This window comes from Panthera onca, chromosome E2 (genome assembly GCF_046562875.1).
Source record: "Panthera onca isolate mPanOnc1 chromosome E2, mPanOnc1 haplotype 2, whole genome shotgun sequence".
Classification (NCBI taxonomy): domain Eukaryota; kingdom Metazoa; phylum Chordata; class Mammalia; order Carnivora; family Felidae; genus Panthera; species Panthera onca.
In genome coordinates, this window is record NC_138353.1 from 28,211,978 (window position 1) to 28,230,576 (window position 18,599).

The 18,599-nt window shown below is 50.3% G+C and overlaps 1 long non-coding RNA gene across 2 annotated transcripts; it reads left to right on the forward strand.

Annotated features, from left to right (window-relative positions):
* Window positions 1-2,209: 2,209 nt before the first annotated feature.
* On the forward strand, window positions 2,210-17,739 carry LOC132690402 (uncharacterized). Of its 2 annotated transcripts, XR_009615388.3 has the most exons (4): window positions 2,210-2,333; window positions 3,178-3,688; window positions 14,597-14,682; window positions 15,963-17,739. It is a non-coding gene; the product is annotated as an uncharacterized LOC132690402 (long non-coding RNA). The 2 variants fall into 2 exon arrangements; XR_013552432.2 differs by lacking the exon at window positions 14,597-14,682.
* The last annotated feature ends 860 nt before the right edge of the window (window positions 17,740-18,599 follow it).

The following is an 18,599-nucleotide window of genomic DNA, read 5'->3' on the forward strand; positions in this document are numbered from 1 at the left end:
AAAAATTACCTTGCTTGGTCCTGCCCTCCCCCACCCTGCTTCCCTGATTCACTTCCTGAATGCATTGCATGGGCTAGAATGCTCACCTTGGGATCTGCTCCCCAAGGTGCTGACCCCTTTAAGAAGCCTGTACCCACAGAAAGTCCAGAATACGCAGCTTTGCTCCATCTTGCATGGGAACCAGCTTACCAAAGTGAGGCGTTCCCCTGACAGAATCCAACAGGACAATCTGGGGCGCCTGGGCAAGTGGCCCAAGGCCGTGCACTCTGCTTCTGGGGCCTCCGGAGGACTCGCCGTCCTGTCTTCTCTGATGCTCTCAGGGAAGCCCCACTTCGCCTCCAGCTAGAGAGTGGCTGAGTCAGGACTTGAACCCAGGCGTTTCACCATAAGTCTAGGACTTAAAAACAAATACCACCCCTTCCCCCGCAAACACCCACAGCACATTCATGGCCTGCAGGCCCTGTGCTGGGACTTTTCCCAGTACCTCATCTACCAACTTCCTTCCCACTGCCCTACAGGTGAGCAATAGGCCGAGAGAGACACAGAGGCCACATCAGGGACAGAGACTGTGAGCTGGCAGGAAGCAGAGGGCCTGAGAGTCCAAGATGGGTCATGACCCAAGGCTGTCCGTGCTTTTCCTGACTGTCTGTATGCCTGCCAGTGTCTCTGGGTAACCAGTCCCTTTCATTCAGACTCCTTGGGAACTCTGGTGGCTCTGGCTTGCTGGCCTCTTGGACAGGCGTCCCGCCCTCAGTCTCTGAGGCTGCCTCTTTAGAATTCCCCAGGGTTCCAAGAAGTCCTCAGTGGCTCTCACGGCCAAAGGTCTGGTTACTCTCAGCTCCTGGGCACTTAGCAGCCCACAGATTGGCACGGGCAGGCAGCCTGTGACTCCCCACCTCCTGCTTGTGGTGGGTGAAGCTCCTGCTTCAGGCACCTCCTTGCACTCCTAGGGGCTATAACCCAGTACCTGAGTGGCCTATCCACTAGACTGAGCTCCCTACCGGGCAGAGCAGGAGCCTGAGAGGGACCCTGATTTACTGGATCTAGTGTGTGCAACATGCTACGTAATGTGTCAGGCACTGAAGGGGGAGAAAAGATGCACAATGCGAGCTCCCTGCTCTCTGGAGCATGGAGCTCAGCCTACTGCCTGGCAGGTCCCAAGCAGCCAGAAGAGCCTGGATACCAGTAGCCAGCAGGCTGAGTCAGACTGGCAGGGATCTCAGCAGAAGGAAACCTGTTCTCAGGAGGTCAGGAGGGCTTCCTGGAGGAGGGAGCATGAACTGAGCTTTGATTCCTGGAGCCACAGGACTGTAGAGAGAATCAGATCACCATTCCTGCCTTTTCCCAGGCTGTTGCCCAGGCCTGGCCTTGTGTTTGACCTGTCTTATTTCCCATAACCCTGCGAAGGGGATCTTGTCCTTTCTTGATTCTAGATGAGAAAACTGAGGCAAAGAGAGGTTACAGAGCCACACAGTTGGTGACTGGTGGGGCCCAGGTTGGAGCTGTCAGTCTGGAAGGCACACAGATCCTGCAAAGGAATAAATCGCTGTCAGTCAAGGCTATATGTTCTCTAGTAGGAGGGAGGCATGCTGTGGGTGTAGGATGGGGACTGGGAGAGATGGGGAGGAAACTTTTAAAAATTGGGCTCTTGCAGGATGAGTAGGAGTTTGTTCAGGTCAGAGGAGGGCATTCGAGGCAAAGAAAACAAGTGCTAGCACATGAAGGTGAGAGAGAGCTCGGTGCCGCCAGGGAGCGGGGCTGGAGGGACATGAACCTGAGGCCAGCATTCAGCACATAGTAGACACTCAAAAATTGTTTATCGGATGAATGAATGCATGTGCATGCATGAATGCATTGTATCCCTAGGCTCTGTTGGAAGTAGGAGTTCAATAAATATTCGTTGAATGAATGAATGAACGAATGAACGAACTGTATTTCTTTTGCCCCCCACCCGCACCGGGCACGCCCTGAGTACTTGCTGAATGCGCGACGGAACGAATGCAGTGGCGATGTCAGGAACTCGCAGGGGACGCCGACTGCCTCAGCCTCGCGGGTCCGCCGGCCCGCGACCGCGCCGCGGCGTCCCCGCCCCCACCGGCGTGCGCGCTAACGCGGAGCAGATGGCGGGCGGCGCGGGCCGCGCGGGCGGGGCGGGGTGGGCGGGGCGGAGCGCCCGCGCGGCGGCAGCCGGGCCTGATTAGGACCCCTCCCGCTGGCGGCCGCGGGCGCTTTGAAGTGAGCCGCTGCCGGGCCGCTCCGGCCGCCTGGCCGTCCCTGCCGCCAGGCCGTCGGTCCGGGGCTGGCGGCGGGGCCGGCGGCGCGTGTTTATCCAGGTGCGGGCTGGGGGATGGGCGTGGGGATCCTCTTTCCTCCCGGCCCATCTGGGACTTCAAAGCGCGGCGCCGGGCTCAAAGGCGGCCTCGGGGTGGGGGTGGGGGTGGGGGTGGGGGTGGGGGCGGGGCGGGCGCGCGGGCTTCCTGCGCTCCGCCGGCCCCAGGCCCGGGGCGGGCGGCCCCTCGCACCGCCGTCCCCCACCCCCGCCCCCACCCCGGAGAGCGCTTTATGGAGCGCCTACTGTGTGCTCTGCTGTCAGTGTGTGATTTCCTGACCTCTCGTTGCGTCTAGAGACGGGCGATGCTAGGATCCCCATTTTACAGGGGGAGGACACTGAGGCTCACAGAGATCAAGGGCTGGTCCGGCACGTCTATGGCCATCTGACTCCCAGGGCCTCTCTGCATCCCTGCCTTTAGGAGCAGCCTTCTTCCAGCTCTTTCTGAAGCTCAGCCCTCCCCGTTGTGGGCACAATGGTTATAGTTTATTATAGAAGCAGTGGCTGGCGTGTCTCGAGCCCCTCCCATGTGCCAGGCGTGTGCCAGGCGTGTGCTAGTGCTTCGTCTGCCCACACCACTCTGTGAGGTGGGCGTGGCCGTTTCCCTCACTTCAGAGAGGTCAAGAAATTTGCCCAGAGCCACACAGCTAATAAATGCCAGAAGCAAGATTTGAACCTAAGGCCAGTTGGCTCCAGAGTTCTCCCTCTATCCATCAGATTCTACCCTACTCCCTCCAAGGAGCCCTCCCCAGTAGCCCCAGGTCAGGGCTCTTTCTGTCAGCAGAATAGCCGATAGAAGTTAGCTGTCTACACCCTGGGTACATCTCATCTCTTATCTCGTTACTCAGGTACCACCAGGAGCCCTGGCATCATCAGAATCTTATTAGAAATGTAGAATCTCAGGCCCCTCCCCAGACCTGCAGAGTGAAATCTGTATTTTAAAAGATCCCTGGTGAATTGGACAAGCAATAAAGTTTGAGGACGCTAACATCTGGTTAAAAGTCTGCTATTGCCACTGTGTGGGAACCTATCTTTGGGAAGCTGCACCTCCTTCATCGGATTGGCAAGAGTTGAGCCTTCTCCATCAGACCAGCTATGCTTCCAGAGCAGAGGCTGTGCTTCTGGGATCTTCCCGAGGACAGGGATTGATCCTCCCCAATCAAACTGGGAATCTGGCAGAAACAGAGGTGGTTCTTGGTCGCAGGCCGGAAGCTCGCCTGAAGCTTGTGGTGCCACCCCCATCTGACTGGCAGTCCCCAGGATCCCCTGTGAAACTTGGCTGGCTTTGGGGTCGAGAGCCACCTGCAAGGAGAGGTATCTGTTCGCGTTTTCCAAGAGGATGGAGAAGCCAGAGCGGAGGTGTGCCTTCTCTCCGGGACCCTCGTGAGCCCCTTTCTGGCCAGGGGTGTGCCTGCTAGAGGGTTCTGGAGGGGTGGGGGCAGGGGAGAGGGCAGATGCCACAGTGGGACCATGTGTGCTGCTGGACACCAGGTCTCTCTGGGCAAACATTTGTCCTTATGTGTCACCAAAGGACCACTCAGGCGGCAGGAAGCCCGCAGGCGGGTGCAGGAGTAAGCCTGCTGGCAGCGGGAGGGTATTTTTAGAGTTTTGACTGACGGCCCTTTATTAAGCTGTCGTTGCCTCTGCCCTGGCCCCCGGCCCCTTTTGGCCTGGATGAAAAAGAAAGCACATTGTCATTTTGTTACGAAGAGAGTCCTGGCAGCCCTTCTATGGTCCCTCGCCAACTGGACAGGTTATTTCTCGCTGTGTCTGGGGTCCGTGCACCCCCGCTGGCACTCCCAGTGGGCCCCACAGCCTGACCCTTCACACATCTGGCAGTGATAAATGGCTTCAGCATCGCTGCCATCACCTTGCACCCTCTGATCCCGCTCACTTTGTTCTCCCTTTAAAGCCGGTGGGCGGGTTGGGGGGGGCGCTCTCTCTTCTTCCCCTTCTCCATCAGCCGTCTCCTGGATACTTGCAGGCCTGTGCTCTGATACCACTTGAAAGGGACCGCAACAGTCAGTTATCTGGTCTGGGAAGTCCGGCCGTGAGTTGTCTTTGCTGACTCGTGGAGTATGTGGGGTGGGAGTGCATGCCTGTGTATGGATGTATGCCTGTACATGAGTACCTCAGGCATGCCTGCGTGTGCTCGTGTGTGTGTGTGTGTGTGTGTGTGTGTGTGTAGATCTGAGCATGTGCTAGTATGTGTGCCTTTTAATTACTATAGCTTTATAATTTACTTTGATCTCCAGTAGGGCAAGACCACCCCATTCCTACTACCCCCCCCCCCACCCCGGCCACCACAAACATCCTCTGCTCTTTTAAAAATTATTCTTGGGGTGCCTGGGTGGCTCAATCGGTTAAGCCTCCGGCTCCGGCTCAAGTCATGATCTTGCGGTTTGTGGGTTTGAGCCCCGCATCGGGCTCTGAGCTGACAGCTCAGAGCCTGGAGCCTGCCTTGGATTCTGTCTCCCTCTCTCTCTGCCCCTCCCCGACTTGCACTCTGCCTTTCTGCCTCTCTCTCAAAAATAAACAAACATTAAAAAAAATTTTAACCCAGTAGTTCCAATCTCAGGAATATGCTCACCAAATTTGTGCATAAATGTGGATCAAAAGACAAGTATCAGAATGCTTTTTGTGAAATCTCCAAGCTGGAAACTCCCCAAATGCCTGTGAAGAGTAGAATGGATAAATATGTAGTGAGATAGTCGTATATTGGGATATTACACAGAAGTGAGAATAAATGATCAACAACTCAGGCAACAATATGGATGAATTGCACAATCATATGTTGAGTGAAGGAAACCAGATACAAAAAGTACATGTGGTGTGGTTCTAGGTATAGAAAGTTGAAAACCAGGCAAAGCTTGTTGATTAGGATAGAGGCCAGGAGAGTGGAGTACCCTTAAAGTTGGTACTGGGGCGCCTGGGCAGCTCACTTGGTTAAACATCCAACTTCGGCTCAGGTCATGATCTCGCGGTTTGTGAGTTCGAGCCCTGCTGTCAGCACGGAGCCCACTTTGGATCCTCTGTCGCTCGCTCTCTCTCTGCCCCTCCCCGCTCTCTTAAAAATGAGTAAATAAAAAAAGATGGTAGTGACTGCAGGGAGGCAAAAGGGCAGTTTCTGGGGCAGTATTCTGTTTTGTGATCTGGGTCTGGGTGACCTGGGTGTGTTCACTTTGTAAAACTTCATTGAGTTGTTCACTTCTAATTTGTGTACTTGTTTGGGTGTATGCTGTTCTTGGGTTATGGTCCTCCATAGGAATTTTTAGAACAGCTTAGTGAGTTCAATGAAAAATACTGTTGGGTTGGAATTGCATCATATCATAGGTTAATTTGGGAAGATTTGTCCTCTTTATGACATTGGGTCTTTTCCTCCATGAACATGGTATATCCCCACTTATTCAGATCAATTGTTACATCTCCTCAGTGAAGTTTTATGGCTTTCTCCAGAGTCCTGTGAATTTCTGCTTTGGGTTTATTCCAAGGTGGCTTGTGTGTTGTTGTTATTGTGAAGAGAATGTTTTTTCTCTCATATGTTTTCAAATCTTTAGAAAAAATTGGGGTAAAATACATAAATATTTACCATTGTAATCATTTTGAAGTATACAGCTCAGTGGCATTAAGTGCATTCACATTGCCACATCACCACATTCATGTCCAGGATGTTTACCTCTTCCCAAATTGGCCCTCTTAAACATGATCGCCGTTCCCCTCTCCCCCCAGTCCCTGGAAACCACTACTCTCTTTTCTATGTCTATAAGTTTGCCTATTATATGTATCTCATATAAATGAAGTCAGACAATATTGGTTCTTTTGTGACGGACTTATTTCAATTAGCATGATGTCTTCAAGATCGATTCATGTTGTAACAGGTGTGTGAGAATCTCATTCCTTTTTAAGGCTGAATAATTTTACTGTATGGATGTACCACATTTTGTTTATCCATCCGTTGTTGGGCATTTGGGTTATTTTCACCTTTTGGCTGTTGTGAGTCATGTTGCTGTAAACATTGGTGGACAAATCGGCATTTGAGTCCCCGCTCTCAATTCTTTTGGGTATATACCCAGAAGTGGAATTACTGGATCAAATGATAATTCTCATGTTTAATTTTTTGAACCTACTGGTTTCCACAGCGGTTGTGCTATTCTACTTCAAATCGGTTTGGTTGGTGTGCAGGCAAGTGGTTGGATTTTTGAAAATTGATCTTGCAGTTTTGTGCATATCGTTGAGTATGTGCATGCATTGTGTGTGTGTGTGTGTGTGTGTGTGTGTGTGTGTAGCAGTCACACTAACAAGAGTATGACTTTTAGTAACTTAGAATTCTCTGGCTGCATTCCCCAGAACCCCCTGCCCTCCCCCCCCCCCCCCCCCCCCGCAAGCTGGCTTCAAGAGCCAGGAGTTTTATTCTTTCACCCACCCAGAAGTCTAGAAATAGGGTGGGCTGTGCCCATGATAATCAGCAGCTCAACAATATCATTCTTTCTGTCTCTCTACTGCTGCCTCCTACCTACAAAGCCAGATGACTGTAAGAAGACTGCCGGTGACCGGGGGACCACGGGCTTCTTTGCCCATGTCCAGCAGGACAGAGCAAAGCCCCCCCCACCCCAGGCACGGACTATGGCTCCCTTCCTTTGCAAGCAAGTGATTCCAGTGGCGCAAAGGCAGGCCTCCGAAGGAAGTTGCAGGTGCAAACCATTAGGAGCAAAGCAGAGAAGCCGGGAGTGGGGCACAGCTGCACGGGAAGGCAGAAGGCACCCAGGGGGTCTAGGAGGGTAGCCACACTGTCCCTACAGTCGGGTCGAGTTACTCAGAATCCTCTTCTGTATCTGCTTGCTCAGGCTGGCTGCTCTCATCTGCACAAGATGGCAGCCACGGGTCCTGGGTCCCTTCCAAATGTAACAATATCTGGCCCCTGAAAGGGGCTGTCTCTTCCTGTACATCTCATTTCATCAGTGAGGAAACTTTTCACAAAAGCCCCAGCCTCCTTTCCTCAGGCCTCGTTGGCCAGAATCGTATCACATGCAGATCCTGAAATCAGTCACTACGGCTGGTTGGACGACTCTAACAGATCTGAGGAGAACACCTTATGTGTGTTTGTGGCGACACGGGGCAGGGGCGGGGGGCAGACACCTGTGGAGACAGAGGTGGGAAGAGAGGAGCTGAGACTCTGAGCCTTTCCTTCTGGTTGTTCTGTCCTGACCTTCAGAAACCACAGTTGCTCTTCAGGGAGGTGTGTGTGTGTGTGTGTGTGTGTGTGTGTGTGTGTGTGCGCGCGCGCACGTGTGTGTTGGGGGGCGGGTCACGTAGTGGTGGAAAACTTCCTGTAGGAAGGGGAACTCAGCATTACAGGAGGAAGAGAAGCAGCACATTTCGGGACTTGGGGGAAATGTGGGCAAAGGGTGCGATCAGAATGAGCAGAGGCATTTTCACATCCTGCAGAGAAAATGCTGGTTGCACCTGTTGTGTCTTTTATCTGTGCAAGGATACAAAGATAAGGAGGAAAAGAGGAATGGGCTTTTATTTTATTTTCTATTTATTATTTTTTTTTAATTTTTGAAAAATGTTTATTTACTTTGAGAGAGATTAAGAGTGCATGCGAGCGGGAGAGGGACAGAGAGAGAGAGAGGGAAAGAGAGAATCCCAAGCGGGCTCATGCTGTCAGCACAGAGCCTGACGTAGGGCTCGTCCTTGCGAACTGTGACCTCATGACCTGAGCCAAAATCAAGAGTCAGTCGCTTCTCTGACTGAGCCCCCCAGGCCCCCGAGGAACGGGCTTTTAAATGCAGCTCAAGACTGAATCCATTGATTCTTTCATTAATTCCACAGGTGCATTTTGAGGACCTACTCTATGCCGGTCTTGTGCCGTGTACAGGTCACCCAGCAACAAGGAAAGCAAAGCCCGTGCCCTCGTGACACGCTAGTGAGAGGAAAAGATCACGGGCTCGACCTTCTGCTGTGGCACGTATCACAGTCTGGCCGGCTCAGATGGTCAGGCCATGTCTGTCTCCCATGCTGATTATTTATTACCCTCAGCTGGGTGACTCTGGACCCCAGCGATCAGTGCCACATTCTTGTTGCAAAGAGGATCTGCCTCTCAGCCGTTCTCCAGAATCTCCCAGTCAGGGCACAAAGTTTTCAAGGTGTCTCCTTGCCAGGCAGTGAGATGCAGAGTAAGCAAGACAGTGAGTCTGACTTTATAAACAGCCATCCCTTAATCTTGCTTGATGGTCAGTAGATTAAAAGACATCGGGTCTAGTAAGATGCTGTGATGTGCTGCCCAGAGCACCTGCAGGATGGCGGTTCACGCCCTCGGCTTCAGAGCGCTGGTGCCGCCGGCTCCGGTGAGTCCCTCCCCTTGACCGTGGGGAGCACCCTTGCCCCTGCTTTTGCCCACTCTCTGGGGGTGGTCCAAGTGTACCATGAGGCCTCCAGGGCCTGCCTATGTCTGTGACAGCTCTGAAGGCCTTTGGGACTCCAAAGCTCCCTTGGGGGTCGGCCGAAGCCTCTGTTCCAGGCACGGCAGCCCGGCCTTCCCTCTGCCCAACCCTGACCTCACTAGCCTCAGGATGGGGGTTCTGGGATGATACCTGACCCCTGTACAGATCTCCATTTCATTGTCTGGTCCCTGGGGACCCTATCTAAGAGAGACTGTACTAAATGTAAATGAAAGAACTATTTTGTAATTTTTTAAAATGTTTATTTCTTTTTGAAAGAGAGAGAGAGAGAACGTGCACGCCCGTGCATGAGTGGGGGAGGGGCAGGGAGAGAGGGAGACACAGAATCTGAAGCAGGCTCCAGGCGCTGAGCTGTCAGCCCAGAGCCCGAGGCGGGGCTCAAACCCATGAACTGTGAGATCATGACCTGAGCCGAAGTCAGTTGCTTATCCGACTGAGCCATCCAGGTGCCCCAGAGGTATTGTTACTTTAGATGATGAGAGACCAGACTAGGTGTCTTCAGTTTCTTTCTTTCTCAAGGTCATACAGGTAAATGCACAGCTTCCATTTAAAAACACTCAGGTGGGGGATACCTATCAGTTAAATGTCTGACTCTTGATCTTGGCTCTGGTCTTGACCTCAGAGTTGTTGAGTTCAAGCCCTGGGTTGGGCTCTGCACTGGGCCTGGAGCCTACTTTAAAAAACAATAAAGTACATACATACATACACACACACACACTGTCGTTTTAAAGTACATGCATTTATTGAGCACTTGCTACCTGCCAGCAAAGCACTTTGCATACATTTGCCCGTCTCGTCCTCGCTATAATCATATGAAGGTGTAGTGTTATCATTGGCATTTCAGCACAAGGGCAGTGAGGCTCAGAGAGGTTAAGTAACTTGTCTAAGATCACCCAGATATGTCAGGGTTGGATCAGGGAAGCAGAACCTCTACGAGCGATACAGAAAATGGATTTATTATGGGCGATGGACCATAAGCATCACGCAGGCATCTGCATCTGCATCTGGGGCTGAGCCCAGAGTCCCTCTCCACGAGCCTCCCGGGAAGGAAAGCTGGGTGTGGATGGCTGCAAGAACAGACTGGATGCAGGGTCTGTCTCTCATCCTCTCCAACCTGGGTGCCGTGGATGACCCACAGGAGAAGCTGGTGCCCTTCACCAGAAAATTGCCCCACAGCCCGGCCAGCCCTGGGAGAGGCTGGAGGAGGTCTGGAAGTTGCTGGAGAAGCCAGGGTGGGGCAGTGGCTCAGGGGTAGCACGGCTAAGTGGCCATGGGGCCCGGAGCCCTACACTGGCCTCGGGAGCAGGAAGAACGTGGCTGTGCTAGACTTCTACATTCTGCAGCTCACCCACAGGTCTGTTTCGGCCAACGCTAACTCAGAGCCATTTGGAAATTCGGGGGCGATGTGGTTCCAGCTTAGCCAAGCCAACAGGGTGCCCAGGCATTGCAGATACTAAGGGGCATCAGAGCCAGAGTCTGGACCCGTCTGTCTTGTGCCGAAGCCCACAGAATGTGAGTTTCACTTTGTTTAGCCAGAGCGGGTGGGTAGGAGGGGTCACACCTGATGGAGGTATGGAGTCACACCCACAAATGTGACTTCGGGGCTGGCTGGTTAATATATAAGTGGGTGCAGCAGCAGGGCACCGTGAGGACTGTAGCAAACCGAAGAGCTCACACTCTGTCTACAGTGGGGAGCCACTCCCCAGATCCTGGCCCAGTGCTGCCATTTAGGAACGTGGCCAGACAATCTGACTTTTTTCACTATAAGCTGGAGATACTAAATTTGGAGTGTGTGTGTGCGTGAGAGAGAGAGAGAGAGAGAGAGAGAGAGAGAAATCTGCCAATTCAAATGTATTGGCAATCAATTTGCATTCTTTGGACATCACTGTGCAAATCAAATAAAATCTGACCATGGGTTGGATTTGGCTTCTGGGCTCCTGGTTTGTGACTTTGGACCCTAGTAACTTCTAAGGTCTTTTGTGTCCCAGAAGATTCTCCCCAACATGCTGGCTAAACTCTTGTGCTGCTGACTTGAAGGCTCCCTATTTTCTCAGAAGACTGGGAGGCAGACCCCACCCTCTGGCTCCAGCTCCCACACCAGCATGGTTCCTAGAGTTTGGCTACCTTCCTCTCTCCTTGTTTTTAGCCACCTCTCAAACCGGAAGATGTCCGGACCAGACTCCTTCAGACAGAGAGGCGTGATTGGATTTGAGGCCGGGATTAGATTTCCTGAATCCCGCTCCTGGTGCTTATATAGCCCTTTCTCTTCTACATGCACCAGCTACCTGAGCACCTTTTTTCCCCTTGAACTAGAGAAGATTGGTTTTGTTCTCTAATACAGAAACATTGTTGTTGTTGTTTACATCTGCCATTCATAAATGCAAAAATGTAGTCGTGCAAACTGGTAATGCGCTTTTTCCATTTTATTGTCTGACCCCCCCCCCCCGCCTTCTTTTCTCCCTCTCCCTTCCAACTCATGCTTGCAAGCCGGAAGGATCCTTCCGTGTTTCTGTCGATTTTCAGGGGCCACACGTACACAGAACACACGCGTGCAGGTGCACGGGACGCATGCACGGTTAGAGGGTTTCCTCGATTGTTGTGTAGATTGCCAAAAGGAGGCACTGCAGACGCTTCCCTGCAGGTCGCTTTTCTCCTCCTCTGCTGTGGCCTTCCCTGGGTCAAGCTCAAATGTATTCTTCGTGCAGGCTGAGTCTAGGGTGTCCTATGCCGTCATTTGGTCCGTCACTTCCTACTGACGGACACCCAGCCTGCGCATGGAAGCGTGCCAGGCTTTGCCACGTGGACGTCCAGAAACTGCAGCGCCTTATCACCACCAGAGTTTATTTCTTGTTCTGTCCCAGGGCAGCGTGGTCGGGCAGCCCTGGGGCGGTGTCCTCCAGACAGGGACTCGGGGCTCCTGCTCCTTCCATGGCCAATCATGGGGTCTCCTCAGTTAACTGCAGGAGCAGGGAGGCAGAGGAGATCTCTTTCCCCCTCAATCCGTTAGCCAAGACTCAGTCACGTGGTCCCAACCAAAATGCCAGGGAGGCTGGAAAACAAGGTCTTCCTTGTGTGCCAGTCTCTGCCATGCTTTGTTTTGAGGTGGGTTTTTTTTTTTTTTGCTATTATGAATAATAATGTGTCATGTGTCCTTAGAATATGGTAGTTTCATTTCTATCAGATAGATTTCTAGGATATGGATTGCTGGGTCAAATACACACACGTATACTTAAGAGAGAGCACAAGTGGGGGAGAGGGGCAGGGGGGAAAAGAGAGAGAATTAAAAAAATATTTTTAATGTTTATTTATTTTTGAGAGAGAGAGAGAGAGTGAGCGGGGGGGGCGGGGGGGTAGGACAGAGAGAGAGGGAGACATGGAATCTGAAGCAGGCTCCAGGCTCTGAGCTGTCAGCACAGAGCCCCATGCAGGGCTTGAACTTACAAACCAGGAGATCACGACCTGAGCAGAAGTTGGACCTTAACTGACTGAGCCACCCAGGCACACTGAGAGAGAGAGAGAGAGAGAGAGAGAGAGAGAGAATACGAGAATCTTAAGTAGGCTCCATGCTCAGTGCAGGGCTCAATGTGGGGCTCGACCTCATGACCCTGGGATCATGACCTGAGCTGAAATCAAGAGTCAGACACTCCAGGTGCCTGGGTGGCTCAGTCGGTTAAGCGTCCGACTTCAGCTAAGGTCATGATCTCATGGTTCATGTTCGAGTCCTGCGTCCAGCTCTGTGCTGACAGCTCAGAACCTGGAGCCCACTTCAGCGTCTGTGTCTCCCTCTCTCTCAGCCCCTCCCTGGTTGCATTCTGTGTGTCTCTCTCTCTCAAAAATAAGTAAACATTAAAAAAAAAAAAAAGAGAAGCTCAACTGACTGAGCCACCCAGGCGCCCCTAGATATATATATATTTTTTAATGCAAAATTTTAATACAACTCCTGAAGTTTTAATTCCTGTAGCCAGCTTTCTTCTTAAAAAGATTACAATAATTTGCCTGTTCAGTAACAACATATGAATGTAGCTTTCTCCAAATCCCTGCCAGCAATTGCATTACTGGTTACTGTTCTTTTAAATTTGCCTGTGTGATATCTCATTGTCAGCTTAATTTGCATTTCCCTGACCACTAATGAGTGTGAGCATCTTTTCATTTGTTTGTGGCCAGTTGGCTTCATTCTTTTGTGAATTGCCTATTCATGTCCTTTGCCATAATTTCTTTTGGGTTGTTTGCCCTTTTCTCTTCAATTTGTAAGAGCTCTTTGTATATTATAGCTGGTAACCCTTTGTCCTCTGCATCACGAATATTTTTCTGAATTTATTGTTTGTCTATTAACTTGGCTTATAGTATCTTTTGCCTCACAAGAGATCAATATTTTTATGTTGTCAAATGTGCCCGTCTTTTTAATTTCTATATTCTGGGTTTGCATTCTTGGAAGGTCTCTCCTTACTTGGTTCCTTTAAGAAACTGCTCTCCGGTCATGGGCTGTGAACTGGAAGCGACTTCCCTCTTCCCCTCTCCCGGGTATTTGCAGCCACCCTTGCTACTCCTGGCCACGTGGGCACCAAGGCCCAGACTTGATTCCTGCACAACTTTTCAGGCATTTGGGAGCTGAGCAATCCGGGTCACACAGCTGGAGGTCAGGGAGGGGCCCTGGGCTTGGAATCTGAGAGCCTGGCTACTAGAACTGGTTTTGAGTTGCCTGTGTGACCTTGGCGGAATCACTTGGCCCCTCCGGCCCTCAACGGCCCCACCTGTAACATGAGGGCATAACCCTTGCCCTGGTGGCTTCCTAGGGTGCGGTGAATCTCAGATGATAAGATGGGGTTGAGCACTCTGTAGGCTTAGAAACACTGTACAGATGTTGAGTTGCAATGACAGCGTGACAACTGACAGTTTCTGAGTCTTGACAATGAGTGACTTTACATACATCATCTCATTTAATCCTCAGTAATCCTAAAACATAGGTATCATAACCCTCTTTTTAGAAATAAAGAAACATAGACTCTGAGTGGGTAAGTTACCTGCCCAAGATGCCGAGCAGATAAATTACAAAGATTCCAGAATCTGAGTCATTCCTAACCCTTGTGTGTGTGTGTGTGTGTGTGTGTGTGTGTGTGTGTGTGTTTGTGTCTGTGTCTGTGTGCACCTGTTTGTGTGTGTGATAGGCTGGTAAGGAGAACTTTACAGTATTTTAAAGACTGCAGAGCTAAAAAAAAAAATAATAATAAAGACTGCAGAGCTTAAGGTTAATGTGAAAAACATGGGAAATTTTCTAAAACACACTGGGTGTTTCCTGGGAGGAGGACCACCTTCCTGACATTCAGAGTTCTTAAAACCTGTCAAAACGGACAAGAGTGGCCTCCAAGCAAGACTGGGGCCAGGAAGGGTGCATGAGGCCTCTGATATAGTTGTCCCCAGAGGAAGGGGGCAGGACCGGAGGGCTGGTCACTGGCTGAGGGCACGGAGAACTAACTCGCTGTGAGAGGCACTAAGGTACCGTGGGTCTGGGGCTCATGGGCTGGTGTTGCTGTGGGGGATGGGAGTGAGGGCAGGGCCTTAGCGGGGCTCATGTCTGGCTGTGGCCTAAATACCTGATGAGTGGAGGGCCAGGTTGATATGAATGTGGCTGCCTCTTTCCACAGACTCTAAATCCCTGTGTCACGATGGTGGGTGTCATGACCATCTCCTACAGCCTGACTCTCCTTTCTTTGTTAATAAAACTCCAGTCTTCGCGGGAGACTATCTTTCTGAAGAGGTCAGTCTTGACCAGACTAAGCCAATCACAATAATGCCTTTCTCCTGGCAGAGATGGGCCTGTGTTGCGATTCTGGCTAGTGAAGCATGAGAAAAAGCCACGGAAGGGGCCCTCCTTGGCTTAAAATGAGGCTCAAGGTAAGGATTATGAAACCGAATAAAGGAAACCTCATTTAAAGTGGAATTTGGAGGGGGCACCTGGGTGGCTCAGTCGGTTAAGCATCCGACTCTTGGTTTTGGCTCAGGTCATGATCTCATGGTTTGTGAGATCAAGCCCCACATCCTGCTTAGGATTCTCTCTCTCTCTCTCTCTCTCTCTCTGCCCCTCCCTGGCTCTCTTTGTCTCTCAAAATAAATAAACTTAAAACAATGGAATTGGGACGCCAGTAGGGGGAGCTCTTGTGCCCTTCCACTTGGGCCAATTGTAGACGCAGCAGGCCTGAGAAGGACCCTGCCGGTCAATACTGTTTTAGCTGTTGCAGCAGGAGGAAGGTTTCCTCTTATCCTGACAACAGCCCAGCCAATGGGAGCTGTCACAACTCAGCCAATGAAAAGCCACTAGACTTTGAACTCCCAGTGTACTCCCATAGACTTCTTATTTATAATAGCCCTCCCTACTTCCCCCTTTGTTTTCCTTTGAGGGTACCTTTCCTTTGTTCTCTGGACTTGTTTATGGTTTTGCTATAGCTTTCTTGTCCCAAATTGCAATTCTCTGGTCTTCCCATTTATTCCCTAAAAATAAACCCATTTTTACTGGTAAAATAACTGGCAGTTTTACTTTTAAGGTTAACAGGATATCTCCTTTTTCCTGCTTTGGCTATTACTGTGTGAGGGCATGATGCTTGGCGCAGCTGCAGCCATTCTGTAATCATGAGGTGACAGGTCTCTAAGGGTGGCAGAGCAGAACCAGCAGAAACATGGTGGTTGGAAGTGGTGATGCACTTGAACCAATGAACTGACCAAACCCAGAAGGCCCACCCTTTGGACTCATTGGCCTGTGAGATGACACATTTTTCTTGCTGTGTAAGTCACTTCGAGTTGGGTGTTCTGTCCATTGCAGTCAAATGCAGGCTGTCTTTGCACATTTTGCAGGGGTAGGACCAGAGAGTGAGGGAGATACGATCTACTTAAGATCATAATCAAGTGCTTTCATCTCAGGACAGCTTTGCACTCTTAAATTTATTGAGGACTCCAAAGAACTTGTTTTTTTGTGGCATGGAGCTATCAATATTTACTATATTTGAAATTCAAACTGAGAATGCTGAAAAAGATTTATGTATTAAATCTTAAAAAGCTCCACCTTAGGTTAACATAAGTAACTTTTTTTTTTTTTTTTTTTTTTTTTAATGAAAAAGAACTCGATTTTCCAAAACAAAAGAGATTTGGTTAGAAGAGTGGCACTGTTTCTGTTTTTGCAGGTCTCCTAATGTCTGGCTTAATAGAAGACAGCTGGGTTCTCATATTGGCTTCTGCGTTCAATTTGTTCCAATATCCCATGTCATGAAGCCCCTGGAAAACTCCGCTGTGCAAATCCTGGGAGAACGAGAGTGAGAAAAGCACCGGCCATCGCGGGATTTGTATTAGTTTTCTGTGGCTGCTGTAACAAATGACTGTAACCTTGGTGACTGACAGCAGAAATGTATTCTCACAGTTCTGGAGGCCGCGAGCCTGACGTCCAGGAGTTACCAGAGCTGTGCGGTTCCCAGAGACTCTAGGGGAGAACCTGGCCCTTCCCTCTGCTGGCTTCTGGTGGCTGTCCATGTCCCTAGGCTTGTGGCTGTGTCACTTCATTCTCTGCCTCCATTTTCATAGCACTGTGTTTATATTATGACATTTGTCATTGGATTCAGGGCCCACCCAGATCATCTGGGCTTATCTCCTCAACTCAAAATCCTTAATTGTATCTGCAAAGACCTTTTTTTTTTTTTTTTTGCAAAGAAGTTTCTATTCAGTTTCTGGGGATTAGGAACTATCATTTTGGGGACCACCATTCAACCCACTACAGTATTATTACAAAAATAATTCAGCCTGTGGAACCCCTGAAAGAGTCGTGGGGACCCCTGGGGTCACACTTTGGAAACCAGGGATCTATGACTTCCACACATATATAAGTAGGCAGATGGTGGAAGGAGGGCCAGATACACGTAGCCTAATAATCCAGTGAAAATAAAATTTCTAGATAGAGTCCTAGAGGGAAGATTCCAGCAAAGGGGAACGAGAGGTGTCCAGTGTATGAGAGAGGACCAGGGCCAGTGGAAGACCACAGACTGGGGAGGAAGATGGCAGGCGAAGGGCTTCTAAGTACAGGAATGCCTAGTTCGGGGTTGTTCCTGTGTGGTACCATGCTATGACCCCCCACCCCCCCCCCCCGGTCGCCTGCAAACTGATCCAGGCTGATATTCACCAAGAGCTCTGCGTGAATGATGCTGATGCTGGTGGAGAGAGGGACAGTCCAGGGAAGCAGCGGCTGGGGCTCCTATCTGAGGCAGTTACAAGACAGGACGTGGCAGGCAGGATGGTGACATGACCCCACACTGACCAGGTCAGATAAGAACTCAGAGGTCAGGGGTGCTGGAGAAAATCTAAGAGACGCCCCCGAGATTGTGAGAGAGAGGGGTTCCCATCTTCAAGTCTGTGTGAGAGAGTAGCCTCGCTGGTTGGTCGGCAAAAGTGGATGAGCTTCGCAGGTCAAAGGACGGGTACCCTTAACCAATATCCAAGTGATTGGGTTGAGTGGGACCAGGAGCCCAGGAAAGAGATGGGCGAGACCCTTTTGCAGGTGCCACCTCCCCAAGCGGCCCATGAGGAGTCCCAGAATCCCTAAGGCAAGCGGATCACATTTAAAACAGATTAATCCCTCCCTCCTCACTTTACAAATGGAAAATCATAAAGAGAATGGCTGATGATTGTCACGTCATACCAATGCAAAAAAAACAAAACAAAACAAAACAAAAACCCTCCACAAAACCCCCACAGGCTTTTAGGTCACAAAAAATCACCTTAAGAATGGAAAAAAAACCACCTCGGGGTACCTGGGTGGCTCATCGGTTAAGTGTCAGACTTCCGCTCAGGTCATGATCTCATGGTCTGTGAGTTTGAGCCCCGCATCGGGCTCTGTGCTGACAGCTCAGAGCCTGGAGCCTGCTTTGGATTCTGTGTCTCCCTCTCTCTCTGCCCCTCTCCCACTTCTCTGTCTCTCAAAAATAAATAAACAGTCTCGCTAAAAAAAAAAAAAAAAGAAATGAAAGAAATGACCAAATGTCTATAATGAGCTATAATTTTTCACCTATCTGTTTGGCCATGACTGGCAATTAAAATAATTGATAGTATCCAGCTCTGGCAAGTGTGGAAGGAAAATTGACCCTTTGCGCCGCTGGAGGGAGAATTAATTGGTACAGTCGTATGGAGGGCAGCTAGAAAATGTGAGTCAAGATGCAAACTGTGCCTGCCCTTTGACCCTGCGGTCCCACTTCTGTAAAATGGGGACAATGAGACTCCCTATTTCAGTTAATTGTTAAAAGGCTCAAGTGAGCTAAGCCATTAAAAGCATTTAACACAGTGCCTGGCAGAAAGGGTTTAAGAAATGTTAGCTATTATTAGCAATGTATCCTGGGGATATAAGCTCCCATGTGCAAAATGACGTGAGTACAGCGGATGTTCCCTGCAGCATTGTTTGCAATAGCGAAACACTGGAAACAAATGGATTGTTCCTCAAGAGAGGCAAGGAGGCGATTTCCAGGAGAGCAATGCCTTCTGCAATTGCAGGCTGAACTGGAAAAGAGCTGGAGGTCCTTGGCTGACACTGGTCACAGATGTGTTCACTTTGTGAAGTTTATGAAGTTGCATCCTTGTGATTTGGGCTCTTTTCTGTATACATGTTCTATTTCAAAGAAGAGTAAAAAAAACATAGGGGCGTCTGGGTGGCTCATTCGTTAAGCGTCCCACTCTTGGTTTCTGCTCAGGTCACAATCTCCTGGTTTCGTGAGTTCGAGCCCCGCGTCGCGCTCTGTGCTGACAGTGTGGAGTCTGCTTGGGATTCTCACTCTCCCTCTCTC